General features: G+C 36.0%; 1 long non-coding RNA gene across 1 annotated transcript in view; it reads right to left on the reverse strand.

The window, feature by feature from the left end:
* Positions 1-16,681, reverse strand: part of LOC122790073 — a 151,758-nt gene extending 135,077 nt beyond the window's left edge. The window contains exons 1-2 of the long non-coding RNA XR_006362916.1: positions 16,463-16,681; positions 11,908-12,058 (exon numbers count right to left, since the gene is read on the reverse strand). This is a non-coding gene — a long non-coding RNA (uncharacterized LOC122790073). The remainder of the gene's footprint in view (positions 1-11,907; positions 12,059-16,462) is intronic.
* Positions 16,682-17,550: the final 869 nt, after the last annotated feature.

Below are 17,550 nucleotides of genomic sequence, written 5' to 3' on the forward strand. Positions count from 1 at the left end.
TTTTACTCTTACACATGCATATTAATGGTCCTTTCTTAATACTGGTCAACCACTTATGTTATATATTGAGTTTCTCAACATTACCTTCTTCAAATTACAGTTTAAATCCCTTACCATATTAAAAGTCTTATTTGCTACTACATGCTTTCAATTTTGTCAAAAAAGATTATCCCTAACATTTAGATTTGTATAAGCATACAGTGAAATCAGTCTCACAAGTCAGGCTATCCTAATATCACAAATATATCCTCCTACAACCTCCAACTTACAATATCTAAAATGGTTATCCCTGCTCCACTTATTAATAGGGCAATTTCAGAATGTTTACAGAGCAAACTCATTGACAAGTTTAAGTGCACCAAGATAACCCAAGAAAAAATGTTTTATTAAGATTGTTTTTTGTCGGTATACAAGTCAAATCAGACTTTATCAAAACCTGTTAAAACAGCAATAAGTACTATATTTAAAGCAATTCAGATGATTGCATGTCAGCTGAACCCTCTTTCGAAAAGATAAATACATGTTTAACAACTTTAACCAAAACAACAGCAACCGTGCTGACAAGGGAAGATGTACCAGGATACTCCAACAAAAAATTAATTTTATTAAAAACCTTTATCTTGTGCAAAATTCAATATTGCCATCTCTCCCTTTTCTAAAAATTATATGCGTCAAAGAAATACATACCTACTTCACCTGTTTTATACCAATCATACATTACCAGCCTTCTGACATCATTCCTAATGCTGTTCACATTGATTACATCAACCTATTACTTTTTTTTTGTTTTTGCAACTATGCTCATAAGACTGCTTTCTTTTATAGGCTCACTCTTTCCCTTACAAATTTTTCTTCTTCCTCCTACACTGATCCTGTCTCCAACTCTCCCTCTTCCTCCCATTTGTCTACAGCAATAGAAAACTACCCTCCAACACCTATATTATCCTTGTTGATTATTCAGTGTTACTTCTTTCCTATCTTTTCTTCAGTCATTTTTGTGTGTAGCCCTTCATGAATTGCTCTCTACTGGTTTACTAATTGTGCAGCTTTATTCTTCACTGCTTATAACAATATTTTCTCCTGTCCCCTTACTGCACTCCTCCAACCCCTGTCCTCACTACTTTTAGTGCCATACTTGTTTAACATTGGACAGTATCCTTCTTCCCACATGCCATACACATCACTTTATATTTTTAAAGAACATCCCACATTATCATATCCTTTTATTAGGATTCAATATCAGATATGACACAACCCATCTACCCAATATCCCACATTACCGTTTCTTTACATTTGTAGTAATTATATAAAATCCTGTTAACATTTATGTTGTACAACATCCAAATCATCATGACATTCCTCTATCATAGTTCTTAATTATCTTTCATTGGCATCCTTTTTTTACTTGTACTTTTTTGGTATTGTTCAGAGAAAAAAAGTTCTAAATTATGCAGCCATTCTTATTCTCATAAATGTATCCAATTTTTGAAATATATAGGGTGGTTTTCAATGTCACTTGCACAAATGCAATAGAGGTATTTCCTGATGCTTACAACCGACTGTAGCAAAGATGAATTTCATGGAGGTCCTTTACACTAATGTGAAAGGTCTGAAAAATGAGATACAAATGAGAAATGCTGTAAAGCTTACTATGATAAGAAGTCCGTTTTGCAATTCATAGCCCAACATCTGCATGATATGCACATCCATTGTTAAAAGTAATGCTTCACCTTTGATACTAGAGTTGCAGTCCACAAACTTGCCCTCAACCATCCCTTCAATAGTTTGTCTAAGTATGCACAAGTACCTCCCCTGTCACACAACTGAATTATTTCCCTCAGCAGCTGCTTCATTAGTTTGCCTTAAGCTTGCACAAGCAATAAATGACACAAAGTAATTGCCCAGTGATCACTTCAGCATTCTGACCATGTATGCACAAGCACTTCTCTGACATACAAATGAATTATTTCCCCAAGTGACCCCCTTGAAGTGTTATGTCTAAGTATGCACAAACACCCAAGTGAAACATTCACCCAAACATCCACTTCAGTAAAATGTCCAGGTATGCACAAGCACCAAAATGAAACATTTGCACAAGTGACCCCTTAAAAAATAAGTCCAGATATCCACAAGCAACAAAATGAAACATTTCCTCAAGTGACCCCTTAAAGAGTATGTCCAGGTATGGACAAGCGCCAAAATGAAACATTCATCCAGTTTCCTCCGACCCTTTAGTTAAATGTCTGGGTTTCAGTGTGTCAGGTGTCAGGGTCAGTTTCATCCGACCCTTTAGTTAAATGTCTGGGTATGCACAAACACTAAAAGGAAACATTTACCAAAGTGTCCAGGTACACTCCAACCAATCTTTCCTTGCATCTCTGTATTCTCCTGCAACAGTGGTGCTTGCTGGCATAAGTTCAGGGCTATTAACATTCTTTTTATGCAAATTAGCTCTCTATATATTCATGCCTATGAATTGTACTCATACATATATGTTTAAGGCCCCCTTCCAGTGTAGTAGCTATCCCCCTATCGCTTATGCATTATGCATGTTATACTTTTCCAATAGTGGCGTATTTACAACAACTCCTTCATGCACGGATTCATGCTGTAAGTCCAGGATATGCATATCCATGCAGTGACGCTCTTCATGGGTCAAGAAAATGTGAAGCCCAGATTATGAATACGTCAGATTGTCCTTCAACTCATTAATAATTGTTTCTGCTTACAGAAGAAAAAAATATCAGAAGTCACTTCACAAAATGTTTCAGTTTGCTAGTGAATGACTGCCCTTCCAAAAAATGTTTTAAATCCTAGAGAAAAGTTAGTGTGTAAACTTCCCATTTCGCTCTTCGTTTTCTTAGTCCTTGGCACTAGTCTCCTTCTGATCAAGCTTTCTTCAAAAATGCCAACATTCTGCTGCCTTTTAAGTTTGTCAAAAGCTGCCACTGCATTCTACTTTCTATCACCCTACTCACCAAGACTGTCAAGCAAAATTAGTATTTCACATTGACCTCAGAAGACAACATCAAAAGACGTTCTAGCAATCATTCAGGAAGATCAATAAACTCTAAAATATAGAAAAGATAGCCTCACTTGAATCACATGGATGGAACACTAACTCTGCTTTTATTAGAGTTTTACTATTTTTATAAAGTAAAATAAAAAATTGCAAAATTTTTATAAGAACTGATATTGACCTTCCAGATATAAAACCGAAGTGATAAGATGAAATCTCTTCATCAATTCATGACATTAACTATAATTTATGATCTGCATTCAAAAGTGAGATAAGTCTGCAATATCATGAGGAACTTCAGTTATGTTATGAGTCAAAATCACTTTGGCTAGTCAAAACTTAGTGCATACATGGTAGACTGAAAATTTAAGATAAGAGTGACAGTACTGTCAAAAGGTTTGCAGAATTCTGGTGGTGTAAATCTGGACCAGAGTGTTTTTTATCTACAAAAAAGAAAAATGAGTGAAATGAATGTATAATAGTATCACTTGAGAGATTTATATCAACATAATATGCAATTTTATGCATATTTTTAGCGTGGAATTGATAATCTGCTTAACATTATAGATGGTGTTAAAATGAGAGTTTGCATCTTGTACAATTTGTTCATAATCAAGTTTTACTTTATAAATATTTTTGGTTTTATAAAAACACAATGTAAAAACAAGAACAACAAATATCATATTGTCTATGTCTACTTCTCTTGTTCTCCTACCTTTATGTATTTACATAGTGACTCATATTTCACATTCCTTATCTCAGTTGTATTTATTCCTGACATCTATATTGTAACTTTCCCAACACACATCTTATAAATGATATCTAATGTCTGCTTGTCACATATACTGCACATAAAATGTTTGCATACTACATGAAAATTAAAGACATTTATATTTTATTAAATGTGGCAAAAGAAATAATGCACTTTTTTAACCATTAACACATTTTTTTTGTTTTTTTAGATTGAAGTCAAACTAGGATCTCGCTGTGGCAGCTCAGACAAGGGACAGACAATAAAAAATATAAAGCTAAATGAACACATTAATATCAAATGTGTTTTAATAGCAAGAATGCTAACACCGAAAGTGACAAAAAATAGCTGGTTGGCATGAAATACATTTTTACAATACATTTTAATAATATACTTTTTGACATTAAATACTGCATTTATAGTATGTGCTGGTGTGTCTTTTTTTTTTTTTGTTATATGTGAACTATGCTTTTATTTAATCATGTTATTTTGCTAGATCATGTGACTTGTCAGATTATCAGATGTGATTTGGAACATGTGATTAATCAACCATGTGATGAACTTTAGCTTTATTAGGAAGGTCTGTAATGGTTTTATTCATCCTAAGGACGTCTGGTGGATATTACTGGATGGAAGCATTGAATTAGAGAGTGTTCTAGTGTTTCTACTGTACTGAATTTTGGGCTGTGAGAAGCAAATTCTAATCTAGCAATGAGGGGCTTACTCTTTAAACAATGTCCATTGCTTCTACATACATACATGCATATATACACATATGGGATCCGGACACATGCTCGACTAACATATGACCGAATCACAAAACACCAAACACACATACACAAAAGCACTCAACATCGACAAGCGCTTCAGTGTATGTGTGCCTGTCGGACTACAATGCAAGTAAGGGAAAATTCCCTTTTCCCCACTGTAGTGTGATCTCGGAGTGAGAATATTAAAGTAGGGGGGTGTGGGGGGTGCAGGGGGGGGTGAAGCCTCCCTGCAGAAACGTAGATTTTTTTTTGAACTACACATACACGGAAGCGCTTTTCGATGTTAAGCGGTTTTGTGTATATGTGTTTGGTGTTTTGTGATTCGGACACATGCTAGTCGAGCTTGTGTCCTAGACCCACACACACATATATATATATATATATATATATATATATATATATATATATATATATATATAGATGGATGCATATTCATGGATCCTCTTCTAAAGCTGGAAATCCCATATGATCGAAACTGATTTTCACTAGATGAAAATATTGAAATGTTGAATTCCTGAATGCAGAATGTCGCCCATGGTGAGTAAGCACTTGCCCAACATGCCCTTTTCTCGACTGTAGTACAATTCTGGAGTGGGTATATACAGTTAGTGGGTTTTATTGGGTCGATATTATAAACACAAAGGCTCTAAACAGTGAACACATCTACAATGACACACAAAGGTTGATGTACAAAGAGTGAAATACATAATCAGCGAAAATGAAAACACCGAATGTATTTCGTCAACCAACAACGCCATGCGGGTAAGCTCAAACTAACTAAATAAAATTAAATTAACACACTTTTGCCATCTTGGCCATCTCTGCTTTCCATGTAATTCCACAGGGCAAAGGTTTCACTTTATAAAGTGAAAATGATAGCTATTCAGTAATTTTATAATTTGCTGTAAGGAAAATATACAGTTCATTTTTCTCCTTTGCTAATGCAAGTACCTGCCTTTGCTGCAAGGAAGGTTTGGCTTGAGTGCACTGTATGCATCTCTATGTTTGTTTATAAATATTTCACAATGCAGGCACTTTAATTAAAATGAAATCTGTTATTGCTGTTGCTTTTCTGAAACATTAAGGTCAGATATATAGCGTGTACATGTAATTATTTATCACTGTCCAGTCCAATGACAGTATAACATTTTTTTGCTCTCTTAAATATAACTAAATCACTATTTAGAAAATCGTTCTGTTACACACACACACACACACACACACACACAAACACACACTGTAATTAATTCTATTTTGAAACAAAAATGCAACTCCTACACAACTGTGACATCTACAAATGTTGTTGACTTCATGACCAAGCTGCAGACTGCATATGATTGTGCTTACTTTTTGTTACTTCAGTAGGTTTCAAACTCTTTTATAGTTTTGTTGCTTATTTAATTTCTGAATGTTGTTTGTCTTTTCGGCTTTTCCCGGTTAGGGGTCGCCACAGCAGAACTCCGGTCCGCTAATGATTGGCAGTCGATTTTTTTATGGTGCCGAGTTGCCAGGCCAACGCCCAACCTTCAACGAAGGCACACCCATTCACGCATGTCTTTCGGAGGACACTTGACTGCAGGGAGGACATGCAGACTCCACACAGAAGGCACTCCAGCCGAGAACCGAACAGGAGAACCTCTTGCTGTGAGGCAACAACGCTACCGCTGTACCACCATGGATTAAAAATGTATATTATTTTAATTTGAGAAATACACCGACTTACAATAAAAAAATAGTCTTATTACAAAGTAATTCTATTTTTGTGGCTAATGGTAAAATAAATAAATAAATAAATAAATTCATAAAATAAAAGCAAGGATATACGGGGAGTTGTAGATGAATGCTTGTAGAACTGAATGCTTCTAAAACAAACAGTAGGTGAAGGACTGCAAACTCTACAAAGGAGAAGTAGAAGCATGACTTGTCAGAGCTGCATAAAGTTAAAGATTTCAGTAGCAAGTTTGGGCTGAAGTTGTCTACGTCATTCAAATTTTCTGGCAAGGTCTGTCAAATATATGGATTTTAACAATTCAGTTTGGCAAAGGAGTTTCTTTGCTTTTAAGTTTTATTCATAAAAATGGGCAAAAAAATCCATCACTTCTCACCATAATCAAACCGCAAAAAGTTTAGGTTGTTTATTTTGGCCTGGTGCCTCTTGAACAGTGTCATAGATGTGCTCTGTTTCACATGAATCGGTAGCCTGTTCCAAAGACACAGCAGTTGCTAGGAGATAAAACTATCCCTCGAGTATATCCTGTGTAAATCACAGGCCATATATAGCTCCCTGGAAATAATAACCCTAGTCCCATTTGATTTACGGATATGCAGTAAGTTCATTAGGTTTGGGACTTGGGCTGCTCTGTAGGCCAGGCATAAGTCTCCCCAAGAAGTATATATGATACGCAGTATAATGACAGGGACTTTAGTCAGTCTGTGTATGGCACTTGCTGGAGAAACTTGATCTTCTTTGTTAGAAACCTCTGAGATGTCTCTAATTACTGCAGGTGCATGCCAGCTGTGGTATTATACTCAATTATGGGCTTTATAAGTGCTGAGTGGGGGGGTTATAACTCTTTTTGCTCTTTTGGCAATTACTTTACTAATCAAGAGTGTTATGTAGAAAACTTTCCTTACTACAGCAGATACATGGTGGTCGAAGTCAAGGTCACAGTCAGCTTGTGATCCCACGTCCCTTACCACTACATGGGTACTTAGGATATTGTTGATGATTTGATAGCGTGAGAAGGCATTATTTGTGCTGAAGGGAATGATGATGCATTTCTTTGCATTCAGTTTGAGACTGTGACTAATACACCAGTTGTTTATCTGCATGAAACCCTCCTGGAGTATACGGACATCATTTGGGGATTCAATGATTGTATGTAGTTTGCAGTCGTCTGCAAACCTGGTCAGCCACATCTCTTAGTTTTGATCTCAACTTCTGAGAAGTATATACCAAACAGTAGGAGGCCCAGCACTGACCCCTGTGGCACCCCACTGCTGACAGTCTGCTGGCTGATATGGAATCACCCACTTTGAAAGTGTGTGTCTGGTTTGTGAGCCAGTTGTCAACCCATCTTACAATGAAAAGGTTTACATTAAGTTTGCTAAGTTTATCAGTAATGCCTGAATGTAGGATCGTGTCAAAAGCTCTGCCAGGTTGAGGCATGCTGTGTGCACAGATTTGCTTGTCAATGGCTTTGGTCACATTTTCAAAGAAATCCATCTAATTTAACTGGCAGAATCTGCCCTTGACAAAGCCGGATTGGGTAGCATCCAGGGTTTGGAGGTCACCTATGTCTTTATTTATGAGGTCTATAATGATACATTCCACGGCCTTAAAGATGAGGCTGGTCAAGCTTATTCTGCAATTCCCCAGGTCTGTTGCTAGGCCACTTTTGTGGAGGGGAGTAACAGTTGCTGTTATCCCTTCCACTGGAGCAAAGCCTGTGGTTAGGCTATGGTTGAAAAGGGTGCTTAGTGGTGATGAGAGTTCATGCTTTAGCCTGTTTAGAAGACAGAGTAGGATGTCATCTGGTCCCATAGAGGCTGTGTTTTCTGCCTTGGACGAGGCTTTGAGGACCTGCTCTTCAGATATGTAGGTTTGGGGTGGGGGAAGGTTTGTTTTAAGGTAGGAGGGGATAAGTGAAATGTCCCCAAAACTTAACCACTAGCAGGTTTGCTATCTTTGTAGGGTCAGTGTGTGTGATAATGTTGGCCACTAGTTCTGCATATGCTTGGGTCCTACGCTTTAGGTTATGTGCATAGCTGTAAAAGGCCTTATGGTTATCCATGGCTGTATTAGCCAAGATTTTTTCAAAGGAGCCCTTGGAGGATTTGACAAGTTATCTTATTTGCCTGTCGAGGTTCAGGAGGGTACTTTTCCACTGTTGGAGCCTTGCGTTTGTATTCTTGGACAGCAACATTTTGCATTTATTATAAAGTTTGTTGATGCTGGATATCCACCAAGGCAGCTTGTTTTTACTTGGGGCTCTGACACTGATTCTTTCTGGTATGGCCAAGTTTATGCACTTATGCAAGTCATTGCACAAGGCTTTAGTGTAAGCTTTGGCATAGTTACCACTTCCAGCTTGGGGTGGGGCTTGGATTGCATTTATACCTTCATATAGAAGGGTATAGTTTTCCTTGGTGAAGTTTTTTAGAATGATTTCAACCTTTGTGAGCTCTGGTTTAGTGCCTACTTGAAGTGACTGATTTGTGGTCAGTTTTCACTAATGAGGGTCCAACAGTTGTGGCAGTGCACCTGTTTGACATTTTTGTGAGGAGCAGATCCAGAATGTTTATTCCCTTTGTCAGGGTATGGACAACTTGTTCCAGGGCATTTGAATTAACAAAGTCAAGGAACATTTGTGCTAGTGAGTTAGAGCTAGCATAGGTTTCACAGTTGATGGTGGAATAATTGAAATCCCCATAACCAGTGTTGTTCAGTAAAGTTTGGATTGTCTCCAGTTTGGTCAGGTAGGCTTTTGTAGGTGTCGGTACCCATGGAGGGTGATCTATAACTGGCTATGTCTTGAATGGGGGTCTTAACCACCATAACCTGGACCTTGAGTAACTCCATGGAGTTGTCAAGTCTAACTAGATGGGAGGTGAACTTATCTGTAATATAGATCAAAACACAGTCTAATTTGGGTTTTACACATTCATTTTGCGGTCTAAAGGTGTGGAAGGCATTGTAGCCATGCAAGGCTGGGGTACTCTCTGAGGACTTGAACCAGGTTTCTGTGACTGCCCAGAAATCTACATCTTCTAGTGACAGAAGTGCTTCCAGGGATGCAGTTTTTAGTTCAAGCTCCTTTCATTTAGCAGCATGACACTTATTTTGTTCTGGCTGGTTAATTTCACGTTGGTAATGTTTTCGAGACATTAACTAAAAAAAGCACTATGGGGATAGCAAGAACCTTTGCCAGCAGCTGGAAGCCTAGAGATGCAAGGTGAAAACCATCTTTGGCAAAACAGTGACGTCTGTAGACCATGGCTTCCCAGGCTGTCAGGAACTGCTCCCTTTTAAATGGCACCAAAAACTGAGCCAATTATTGAAATCAATCATTTTTTTTTATACTGTGGCATCATTCTAGGTGAGGGTAGTATGCTGCTCAAGGCTAGAGATATACCTGCCTGGGACACATACTTGGAATGCTTAACCATGTCTCTCTTCATATAGTCCAGTGAGGAACATATCAGGTCATTTACACCAACATGAACTATAACAGAGTCATAACAGTACCTGACTGCATGCATGATCTGACAAATCCTGGGACCAGACACATCTTACTGTGACATTCTCCTTATCCAACCTGGTGAGTAGGACATCCATGTGCCTCACTAGTGAGTCTCCAATGACAAGAAAATTTGTTTTTTTGAATGTTACACTTTACTGGCTTGGTGGGTGAGACACTGGTGTTGCTATTTGTCATGGGTGCTGTGCGGAATATGTTAGTTGTAGCAGTATTGTGTTTTGAAGGTCTCTGTTTTTTTGAGAGCCTCCTAGTATGTGGATTTACATGTTTGTTGTGTACTATGTGTATGAGTAGTGGTACTATGAGCATATGTAGAGGTGGGCGAGTTGACAACCTTCTCTGTCTAACTGTTTTGAGTGAGAGAGAGAGAGAGCATGGATTCTAGATTCTTGGTGCAAATACATCTTACACTCTGTACTAGAGTGTGTTATTAGTAGAGGGTTACTTGTGTACAGACGGCAATTGGTACACTGCCTCAAAATACCCAAGACCCAAGTCAAGAAGGAAGGCAGAAGAAAAAAGGGTAGTCCAGCTATCCATAATGCTAGGTTGAAGACTGTTACTAGGGGTGGCTATTCAGAATCAATCACATAGTAGCTCAGTGAATGGATATTTTTGCCTGGCTTTCAGGGAAAATTTGTTATATTTAACTGTCCAGCTTTGGCACACAACTACATGGCATTGTGCGGTGCTGCGAAATGGGCAAACAAACAGAAACCTGCCCAAATGCAAGGCCTAAATAGCAGAAGCTAAAAACTTGAAAAAAATTAAAAAGATTCAAAAGGACTCATGAGGATGCTTATTTCAAGCCCTAGATCAGCCTCCCTTTACCAGACAGGTCCCAATCAGCACAATTCTCTCAGAAATATGCAGACAGGTCCCTTCCAATCCAAGATGGCCTGGAAAATGTTCTCAGAACAAAAAAAAAAAAACACTGCAAACAGTTCCAGAAGCAACACGCCTGAATATGGACTATGCTACAGCTACTAGCTACCCTAGTTTAAGCAGGAAACATTAGAGAATGTTTAAAACAGCAGAAAATAGCAGTGAGACACATAAAATTTTTTAAATCAGCAAGGAATTCTCTAAAGGATGTTTCAAACAGTTAACAGATCAGTTATTTGAACACTGCTTGGTGGGAAAACCAGATCAAGGAGAACAGATAGCTAAAAAATATTGAATAAATACCAATAAATACTCATAAAAAAGCTTTGTAAACAGTGAACACAGAAATAAAATCTGACAATTGCAGTAGAACATTGTAGTATAGTACACAACAAATAAATACTCTTAAGTACCATAACTTTGTTTGACAGACTGCTGCAAAAAGTAACATTTTTAACAGAGTGACATTTTCTTTCTATGGAAGTGGCAGTAATGTTCACTTGTTTTAAAAAAACACATTCCGTTGTTCTTCAACTTTAGCAAAAAGACTTACTTGCTCATTAACACTCAAAGTTCTGACAACACACTTTCACCATGATGGCTTTACTTCATGAAAAGTAGAAGCTCCTTTTAACTTTATAGAAATATTACTAGGTTTGTAGTTCAGTTTTCAGAGCAACAAAGCCTTTCACTAGAAGGGCATGATTTCTCATTGGGGCACAGGATGCTATATTTCAGAAGCAGCACCTTAGACTGTTTCAGATTATCATTAACAAGTAAAATCTTGTTTGCAAATAATCTTTTGAACAGCTCTTCAGGCACTTACAGTTTCAAACATTGCTCAAAACTTTTTGAGGCGAAGGTAGCTAGGATCATACATTGTTCATGTTCTCTGCAGTATGTAATTTTTCAATCATAATTCAAGTGCTTTAAACAATATAAACCACAACAATGACATAGCATCTCAGATTAAAGTACTTCATCTTAATGAAAATTGGGGCTGACACAGAAACAACAGTGCATCGTCAGGCTTGTCAAAAGCAATGTGATGATAAGCATTCCAAGGTAGCTATAACAGATTAAAGCATTTCCACCTGGTTTGGGTAAGAAAACTTCACGAAATGTGTCAGTTATACAACTACTTATGACTTTGCTGTATCTTTATTAGCTCCATCTTTCTATTTTTCTCTTCCTAATGTATTTTTCCCTTCATTCACCTACCTTCCATGATGCACATTCTCTTTCCCACTTCTTATTCTGTATTCCTCATCTTGCTTCTGGCAGTTTCTGTGTTTATCAGTTCCAGTGACACAGATGTATAAAGGCTTGACTATGGCACAGTGGACCCATCATTCCTCAGTAGTATATGTACCTGGTAGGTGTGGAGAAGATAAGTGAAGATAAGCTCTCGTATATCTGTGTGTAGGAAAACATGGGTCATGTGGTTAAAACTCAAAGTACACCAATTCCCCTATGTGAGACTGGAAAAATATGCACAATATACCTGTTATGGGAATATACAAAACATGGAAGGAATTGACACACAACACTATACCCACTGAATATCCTCCAGAAAAAAAATACTGTACATATTTGGAATTTAGCTAACACCGAGAAAATGGCTACATCTAGCTTGCATCACCATAGTCACCAGGGAATAAATGAACTCTAGAGATTTTTCCTCAGTGGATTGAATGAGCCAGATTACATCTCTTACCCACTGAAGAATAAATGGGATATATAGGTCACATTGGCTGGTGATCAATAGAAACTGGGATCCAAAGAATATGTTTAAATATACATCACACAGTACTATAAAAGACTGCTGTTTTGTTGTAAGATTGTTTAGGTTTATTAGTTAGGGATCACATATTATGACTTTCAAGGAAGACTGTCTCAGTAATTGTTCGATCAAACACCATAGTCTCAGTCCAATCATCCAACGGCTTCTTAAATTTTACTAGACTATTCACAGATAATTTATTCTATAATTGTACCATTATTTGTGTTATATAGCAATTTCTATTTTTTTACATAACTCTAAACAGAACGTTAATTTATAATGTTTATGTGTCTTAGGACATTATAAACATACAAACCCAATAAAGACTGATGAACAGAGTCATTAAACACCTCATAGGGAAATAAAAGTTGACTCCTGATATATTGGTAATTGGGGGTATAAAAACCCAATGAAACACATCTTACTTACAGCATAAGTATCAAGTATTCTTTTTTGTAAGCACAATATAAACTGCAATTAAAACACTTTATTTGAATTGAGCGCTTTCATCCTGCTTAACAGGATTTCGTCAGAATATAAAATGCATCACTAATACATAGCCTGAAGGCAATGTCAATCAATCAATTAGTGAACCAATGTAAAGGAATTTTTTAAAAGGGCTAGCTACAATAATCAGCGCAAATTTGCAACTGTATCTAAAAATACATACACTCTAAAAATCCCATGAAAAAACATCTAAAAATTCAAGACATTAACAATTGTTTCAACAAATGCTTTTAAAACAAGTGAGACAAAAATACATTACATCTATGTAGGTAATAAATCAATAAAATTAAAAAACAATGAAAAACCAAGCTGTAAAAAAGGTTTTAGGGGAATAAATTAATTAATACCAGGGGGGCTAGTAGCATTCAACCTCAACTGCCACTTCACTTCTCTCTCTTCTAGGAAAAGTTGGTGGTCACCACCCTTTGGATTAACTAATAGTTTTTCTAATATAGTAAATATGAATATATGGCACCCCAAACTACTAGACAAATGTCTATATAAGGCATTGTTTGTATTTTGCTTCCTAATTTGATGTGTGTGTTCACAGATTCTATTTTTCAGTACCCTGTCCGTTTTCCCAACATAAAAAGCTGGACAGGACGTGCACAAAGCCAAATAGATAACACATTTAGTTTTACAATTGCCATTTAAAAAAAAAAAAAAAAAAAAACTTGATCTTTTTAATATTTACAATTTGCATCTCAACATTCTCAAGGATGAATGGGCACTGGCTATGTGAACCACATTTCTTCATGCCACTATGTGCCATAAATTTTGAACAAGATTTAACATTTTCTATTCTTTAAGTTCACCCCAGTTTTGTATACAAAACATGGACATTCCCCTAGAAAGTTATAGAACTCTCCATTGCTTCTAAGGCGTTACCAGTTTTTAGTAAACACGTCCTTGATCTGCTGTGTATACGGAATATATTCGAGTACAAAGGCACTATTGTAATTTCTGTCCTTATGAGTATCAAGAAAGGGTTGCAATTCCTGACCCAGGAGAGGTTTATACCTGGTATCGCATTGGGACAAAACAAATTCTACTGTTTCTTTAACCAACTTTGGAGGGTAACCCCTCACAAGAAAGATACGCCCCACTAAATCTAATACTTTAACCACATCCACATAGCTAGATATCAACTTAGCCACCCTTATACATTTTCCTTTCAAAATAGTTTTTCTCTGGCTATAAGGATGACAGCTACTATATTCTAAGTATGAATTACTAAAAGTGGGTTTGTGATAAGCATTTGATTTAAAGCCTTTATTGGTGTGGGAAATGTATGTATCTAAATAGAGGATGCCAACATAGTCATAGGTGTACGTGAATTTGAAAAAAGGGCAGACATCATTCAAATAATTAATAAAATTAACAATCTCTGTGTTAGTCCCTTTCCAAAGAATAAAAACATCATCCAAAAATCGTACATATACTGTAGCTTAAAATTTCCCAAAAAATCACTATTAAAAACATGCTTGCACACCAATTCAGTAAAAAACAAATTAGCAATAATGGGGGTTCAGGATTCCCCCCATTGCCAACTCTTTTATTTGCTCAAAATATTCCCCTTCAAAATAGATGAAATTATTTGCCAACACTCCGCCACTAATTTTAATTTTGTCCCATTGTAAATTTGAAAATTTTACCATACTATCCTAAAATAATTCCAGCCCTTCATTCTTTGGTATGAAAGTAAAAAGATTGACAACGTCAATAGTTAAAAGTATTAAATCATCTTGCCAGAGTTCTTCTAAAAAATACCAGCAGTCCTTCAAAAGATACGGTACATTTTTATATCAATGTTTTAACCAACTATCCATAACGACTCCATAAGGGAAAGTTTTAGATTTACTACCAGACACAATAGGGCGAAAGTGTGGTTTAGACACATCTCTGTGTACCTTTTGGACCCCAAATATAGTTGCTAAAACAGGTACTTGGTTTTAAAAAAATTATAGGTATTAAAGGAAATCCTTTGATCTAATAAATATTCTTTGAGACATAAATCAATTCTTCGGTAGGCTATGTTGATCTCATCAATAGATATAGGCTCATAAACTTCATTATTGTGTAATATAGCATACATCTTGTTAAGATAACCAAGTTTATAAAATAATACTATGCCCCCACCCTTATCTAGTTTCATTACTCTAATGGACATGTCATGCCTAAACTTTTGAAACATGTCCTATTCATCCTTTGTTAAATTCAAAACTTTCCTGTTATTCCCTTTTGTCTGGTCATAGATTGTGTAGAAATCTTCCATAACCACTTTCTCCCACACTGCTAAGGAGGGGTGTAGGGGCGGATTAAAAACACCTTTTCTACTAACAGTAGGCCTATCTTCTTCTTGATTTCTGCCATTAAAAACACTGCTAAATTCATTTTCCTAAGGAATAAGTCTCAATAAGTGTATCTACTAATTTAAAATCCATTGTTGGGACAACTTTTATCCCTTTAGATAACAGAGAAAAATGTTCTTTACAAACTTCGATATTCCTATAATTGAATATTTTAAAATTCTTATAACTATAAACTACCTCCTCTTGTATATTTATCCCCATCAAGTACTAGGTTCCCTGTTCCATTCCATTTGGTTCCCTTTCTGGCCTGGATTCCATTGGTACAGCCTGTTCGTATATCTTGTGAAATGGGTTGTGGGGGCCCTGTTCCATTGTATTTGCTTCCTTTTCTGCCCCGAGTCCCAATAATCTCACTTGTTTTTCATAATTCTTATGTTTCTCCCCTTTTGAAAATTTTTAAATTTATTAAAATCATGGCTAAAAAAACTATTCCTATTATTAGCTTGCCCATCAAAATATTCTTTTGTTCCCTTCTCATGAGGTCCAGCTTGTCCATCTACACTCTGAATACCTTTCCATGGATAAGCTGTCCTACTGTTGTATTGTGAAATGTCTCTATTTTCTTAATTTTATTATTGTAAGTTTTATAAGTTTTTATTCACTAAAAAAAGTGTTTATTGTAAAATGACTCCCATTCAGAAAAAAATTAAATTGTGGGTAATGTCTTGGTTCACTGCCTCCCTCTAACTTAATAAACTACTAAGTTTAGCATTATTATATTTCATTAACAGATGCATATAGTCGAAAGCAAAGTTATCAACCAACAAATTAAAATCATTTACATCATCATCATTAATGTCGACCCCTAATGGGAATTCAAAAATTCTAAGCCCTTGGGGGACGACTTTTAAATTAATACATTTAGTGAAATATGCATTATCCATTTGCAAACTTTTGATTTTTTTTGTAATTTTCTTTCCATCAACAGAATTTTGTCCTTTAAACAACCTTGTTTATACATTCCGTCATTGCCTGCATGTGTATCAGGGTCACCATGACTAAAAGTAAATTCAGCTTTTATAAAATTGACTAAATTAAAGTTCTTATTAACATTAAATTGTTCAGTATCATCGTTTTCCACCAAACAGGTATTACCCAATGTTTCAAACAGTACCTGCTATAAACTGCGTGCACATGTCCTTTTGGGTATAGTCCTTTTATGTTTAGCTCCAGTATGTATAAATTCATCTTCAGTATGAAGGTCAGTCCCAGTCATATTGCTATAAAGACCATTATTTGGAAAGCGAACGATTTTGGAAACAACAGCTTCAGTAACTCCACGCTGCTGAGAAGAAACGCCACTAGTCAAATGTAATGGTTCGTGAAAAGGAAGATTTCCTGGTGAAGAATTACGTGTATAGATTATAAATCTGGGGTGACAGATGACTCCATAAGGTAGCCATATAATGACAATTTTACTTTATAAATTATATTGTTATCAATATTACTAATAGATGTAAATGTATGGCAATCCATTAAAAGTTGAAGCATCAAATTATTATACTTTTCAACATCCAATATCACAAATTTTCTCCATTTATCCGGTGGTTTAATCTTCACATCATCAAAATAAAGAAATAGTCTCCATGACTTAAAATACACTCTGAGCAAGCAATCGGTGAATTGTGAAAGCACTTACTGTTTTATCTTTATAATTTTGTGATTAAATAGTGTATTTTAAGCCATGGTGACTATTCCTTTATTTTGATTTTCAGTTGTCACTTCAGTTTTTTATTTATAGTCTTTATCCAGTGGCAGTATCGCTTTTTAGTTTTTTGTTATCACATTATCACTAGTACATAAATTAAACAATGCTTTCCTTTCTTCTTGTAAATTATAATATTTAGCACATTTATATTTAAAAAAAACTAATCATAAAAATTGTTTTCACACATGTTGAAGAAATAAGTCACTGTAGGTGACATTCAGGCACAAAGGTGGTACTTCTTTTAAGAACAATATTACACTCTGAATTATTTTTAAACATGACCGTTAAGTCATTTAGACTTAAAGGTCATGTTTAAAAATGATAATTCAGAGTATAATACTGCTCTTAAAAGAAGTAGCATCTTTGTGCCTATGGCCGTTTGGGCAATTTTTCTATCCCTTTCAACATTCTGGTTTAAAAGCCCGTGTTTGCACTTGTTTAAGGTCCACAGATCCAGTTTTAGCATCCTGCAGACTATAAGAGCAACAGAAAGG

Source organism: Protopterus annectens, chromosome 15.part0 (genome assembly GCF_019279795.1).
Source record: "Protopterus annectens isolate FY-2018-M chromosome 15.part0, PAN1.0, whole genome shotgun sequence".
NCBI lineage: Eukaryota > Metazoa > Chordata > Ceratodontiformes > Protopteridae > Protopterus > Protopterus annectens.